The sequence below is a fragment of the Myotis brandtii genome, unplaced genomic scaffold, assembly GCF_000412655.1.
Source record: "Myotis brandtii unplaced genomic scaffold, ASM41265v1 scaffold480, whole genome shotgun sequence".
Lineage (NCBI taxonomy): Eukaryota > Metazoa > Chordata > Mammalia > Chiroptera > Vespertilionidae > Myotis > Myotis brandtii.
Window position 1 is genome coordinate 1,106,170 of NW_005368342.1, and position 4,958 is coordinate 1,111,127.

At 39.6% G+C, this 4,958-nt stretch overlaps 1 long non-coding RNA gene across 1 annotated transcript in view; it reads left to right on the plus strand.

The window, feature by feature from the left end:
- Positions 1-3,912, plus strand: part of LOC106727798 — an 11,250-nt gene extending 7,338 nt beyond the window's left edge. Inside the window, exon 3 of the long non-coding RNA XR_001364051.1 lies at positions 3,806-3,912. This is a non-coding gene — a long non-coding RNA (uncharacterized LOC106727798). The remainder of the gene's footprint in view (positions 1-3,805) is intronic.
- The last annotated feature ends 1,046 nt before the right edge of the window (positions 3,913-4,958 follow it).

The window sequence follows — 4,958 nt, forward strand, 5'->3', positions numbered from 1 at the left end:
GAAATTCGTCAGTCTGTTCCATGCTTCTATTTTTCTGAATATTTTGTTCATCAGTTTATTTTGTTCATTAGATTCCACATATGAGTGAGAAAGAAAGAACTCTTACCACTTCCAACACCATTTTTTTTGTTATATCCATTCCTTGTTGACCTGTTGACTTCTTGAATGCAGATACACACAGATGTATGGTCAGTCATCAACCATAGAAGTGAAGAAACAATTGAACAGATTGTTACTATACCCATGTGACATGAAAGAACCGATAATGAATTTTTAAACCACAAAATATATCATGATTGTCCTGGTTATTCTGGACATATCTTTATGGCTCCCAATAAACTACCTTAAACTGAAAAAAATTCTTAGTATAGTGATTGGAAAGTGTGGAGACCTGGACAAAATTGAATCTCTTCAAAATTGTGAAAATAAGTTTGTGTACAAAATTTTATTATGCTTGACTGAGAAAAATTTCTCTGTAGAGGAAGAAAGAATATCACACCAAAATCTATCTCTGATGGCTACAGTTCAGAATTGTACTCCTGGAAATTTCAGTTTTAGATTTTATAGCTGAAGTCATTTGTTACATACTATGTTATGTATAAGTTTGTTTTATGGTTTCTTTAGATATACTTTTTTAGATGTGTTTTGTAATGCAGCACTTTTTACAGTCCTAACTTAGACATACTATTTCAAATCTCTTTCTCTTTCGAATGGGATTCTTATTTCTATGTGTAATTTGAACTAGTGAACTCTGCAGTATCCTGGAAATAAAAACTAAATCCCACCCTTTTCTTTACATAAAACAGCAACATTTGTCAAAAGCAATATAGACTGTTAAAAAGGGTTTGGGTTTCATAGTCAAGGAGCAGGTGGAAAGGAGCTCCTGGCTTGCAGATTGGTGTGTGACCACCCAGCGCTCAAGGGCAGGGCTGAGGGAGAGGCCTGGGTCTCTGGGTGGGAAGACTGAGCAACACTGGCAGGGAGGAGCCTAGGGGCCATGAGGGTCTGCTTTTCTATATGAGCCTTGAAACTTCAGACAGATGCCGGGCCCCTGCTTCATGGAGGGAGCTTTAGGGCAGGAGTGTGGCTTTGGGAGGACTGTGGCCTTCACCACAGTCCCCTCCTTCACTTACACACACACACACACACACACACACACACACACACACACACACACAATGGCTCTTTGAAGGGAACAGAACTAATTGCAAGGGGGAAGAGAACTCGGAGCAAGGAGTGGTGGTTCTGAGAAAAGAAAAATATTAAGTAAAACAAAACAAAACAAAAAAGTACAGATTCATTTATTAAATAAAAGCATATTTATTCAAAATGTAATATGTATCAATCACAGCTCTAAGTGACAGACATACATAGGCAAACAAAATAGGTGTGCCCTCACATTCTAAAGCTTACTGTCTATGGGGAAGACAGACCATAAGCAGATAATCTCACAAATAAATATAAAATTATAAATTGTGATAAGTACTTTGAGGGAAAAGTAAAGGAAAAATTAGATTAGATGAGAAGGAAGTGACATATAAGCAAAGAGTGAGGGGTGCATAGCAGTTAAGGAAAGAACTAGATTTGAGAAACTGACAGAAAGATGAAGTGGCTGAACCATAGTGGACAAGAAGAATGAGACTAGAGGAAAGTCTATAATGGTTGGCACAGAGCAGATCATAGATGTTCTTGTAAAATATGTTACAATTTTGAATTTTAACCTAAGTGCAATAGAAATCTACTGAAAAATTTTAACTAGGACCTTGGCCAGGTAGCTTAGTTGGTTAGAGCATCACCCCAATACACCAAGGTTGCAGGTTTGATCCTTGGTCAAAGCATCGAACCAAGAATCAACCAATGAATGCATAAATAAGTGGAAAAATAAATCGATGTTTCTCTCTCTCAAATTAATAAATGAAAATAAAAATAATTTCATTGGGGAGTAACATGACCAGAGATGTATTTTTAAAAGACAGCTGCTTTATAGAGACTGGATCAGAATGGGGGAATGGAAAAAGAAGTCATTGTCCTATAGCTCATTTTTTCCTTGATATCTCAGCAATATGAAAATTAACATGTAAACTCAATATTTAATCTCAGTCCAAGATTCTCTGCTCAATTTATATGTTACTGCTTAAAAGGTCCTGGCATCTACTACCATTGTCTCTGACTCAGTTTACTAGTCTACCAATGCCATTCATCATAAGATCCACCTTCTACAGTATCTCACAGATTCAGTCAGTTGAGGTCTCTTACCTAGCAAGATTTGGAATTCAGTTCATCTACTTGCTTCCTGTGAAACCTACAACATGCCAATAAATATTTCTGAGCTCGTTTCCTCATATTTATGATGTTGCTCTAAAGATTAACTGAGATAACTTATGTCAGAGGGTTTTGCAAATTACAAAACACTGTACATGAGTTCACTTATGTTGCCATTTTCATCATAATTTTGTTATGTTAGAGATAGAAGGGGGTTCAAAATACAAAATAATTATAAGACATGGTCTATGTTATCAAGAAGTATACAATAGGGATATCCTATCTAATAAAGGTGGAATATGCTAATTGACCCTCACACCATCACAAAGATGGCAACACCCACAGCCAATAGGAGGAAATATGCTAACTGACTGTCACACCCTCAAAGATGGAGGCGCCCACAGCCACAAGATGGCCGGCATGGGAGGGCAGTTGTGGGCAATCAGGCCAGCAGGGAAGGGCAGTTAGGGGTGACCAGGCCAGCAGGGGAGAGCAGTTGGGGGTGACCAGACCTGCAGGGGATGGCAGTTGGGGGCAACCAGGCCGGCAGGGGAGGGCAGTTTGGGGCAACTGGACCAGCAGAGAAGGGCAGTTTGGGGAGACTGGGCCTGCAGGAGAGGGTAGTTGGGGGTGATCAGGCCAGCAGGGGAGGGCAGTTGAGGGTGATTGAGCCGGCAGGGGAGCAGGCTGGTAGGGGAGTGGTTAGGGGGTGATCAGGCTGGCAGGCAGAAGCTGTTAGGGGCAATCAGGCAGGCAGGCAGGCAGGCCGGCAAGCGGTTGGGAGCCAGCAGTCCTGGATTGTGAGAGGGATGTCTGACTGCCAGTTTAGGCCTGATCCCACAGGGGTCCCAGACTGGTGGAGAGGGTGGCTGGGCTGAGTGACACCCCCACTCCCCGGCCCAGTGCACGAATTTCATGCACCGGGCCTCTAGTATTAAGATACTATCTTAAACAAGTAAATGCTAAAATGCTTGATGCTATCAGAGGACAGGAGAGGGAGATGACTAATATTCATTTAAGGCCTACTGTGTGCCCCTGTGTTGAGTGCTTGACATATGTCATATATATATATAGATTAGATCTAGATCTAGATATATATCTATATCTATATCTAGATATATATAGAGATATAGATATTTAATTTTTTATTGTTTAAATTATTACATGAGTCTCCTTTTTCCCCCATTGACCTCTTCCTGGCAACTCCCACCCCACAGCACATGCCCTACTCATCTACTCTCTGTGTCCATTGGTCCTGCTCCTATGCATGCATACAAGTCTTTTGGTTGATCTCTTACCCCCTCAAACCCTACCTTCCCTCATAGGCTGGACAGTCTGTTCAATGCTTCTATGTCTCTGGATCTATTTTTGTTCATCAGTTTATGTTGTTCATTATATTCCACAAATAAGTGAGATCATGTGATATTTATCTTACTCTGACTGTCTTATTTTGCTGAGCATGATGCTCTCCAGTTCCACCCATGCTGTTGCAAATGTTCAGAATTCCTTCTTTTTTCCAGCAGGGTAATATTCCACGGTACAGATGTACCACAGATTTCTAATCCACTCAACTGCTGATGGGCGCTTAGGCTGTTTCTAAATCTTAGTTACTGTAAATTGTGCTGCTATGAACATAGGGGTGTATATATCCTTTCTGATTGGTGTTTCTGTTTTCTTGAGATATATTCCTAGAAGTGGGATCACTGAGTCAAATGGGAGTTCCACTTTTAATTTTTTGAGGAAACTCCATACTGTTTTCCAAAATGGCTGCACCAGTCTGCATTCACACCAGCAGTGCAAGAGGGTTCCTTTTTCTCTGCATCCTCAATAACACTTGCTGTTTGTTGATTTGTTGATAATAGCCATTCTGAGAGATGTGAGATGGTATCTCATTGTTGTTTTGATTTGCATCTTTCAGCTGCTTAGTGACCTTTAGCATGTTTTAATAGGTCTCTTGGCCTTCTGTATGTCTTCTTTTGAAAAGTGTCTATTTCGGTCCTTTTCCCATTTTTTGACTAGATTGTTTATCTTCCCTTTGTTAAATTGTTTGAGTTCTCTATAAATTTTGGAGATTAAACCCTTATTGAAGATAACATTGGCAAATATGTTCTTCTATGCAGTGGGCTTCATTGTTATTGTGCTGATGGTTTCTTTTGTTGTGCAGAAGCTTTTAATTTTGATGTAGTCCCAAATATTTATTTTCTGCTTAGTTTCCACTGCCCAAGGAGCTGTGTCAGTAAAGATATTGCTACCACATATGTCTGCTATTATGCTGCCTATACCTTCTTCTAAGATTTTTATGGTTTCCCATCTTACGTTTAAGTCCTTTACCCACTTTGAGTTTATTTTTGTGTATGGTGTAAGTTAGTGTCCTAGTTTCATTTCTTTGCTTGTATCTGTCCAATTTTCCCAACAGCATTTATTGAAGAGACTGTCTTAACTCCATTGTATGTTTTTGTCTCCATTGTCAAATATTAACTGAGCATAATGGCTTGGGTCAATTTCTTGGTTCTCTGTTTTGTTCCATTGGTCTATTTATCTGTTCTTTTGCCAGTACCAGGCAGTTTTCAGTACAGTGGATTTGTAATATAGCTTGATATCTGGTACTGTGATCCCTCCAACTTTGTTGTTCTTTCTCAAGATTGTTGCAGCTATTCGGGGTCTTGTTTTTTATTTTATTTTATTTTATTTTTTTA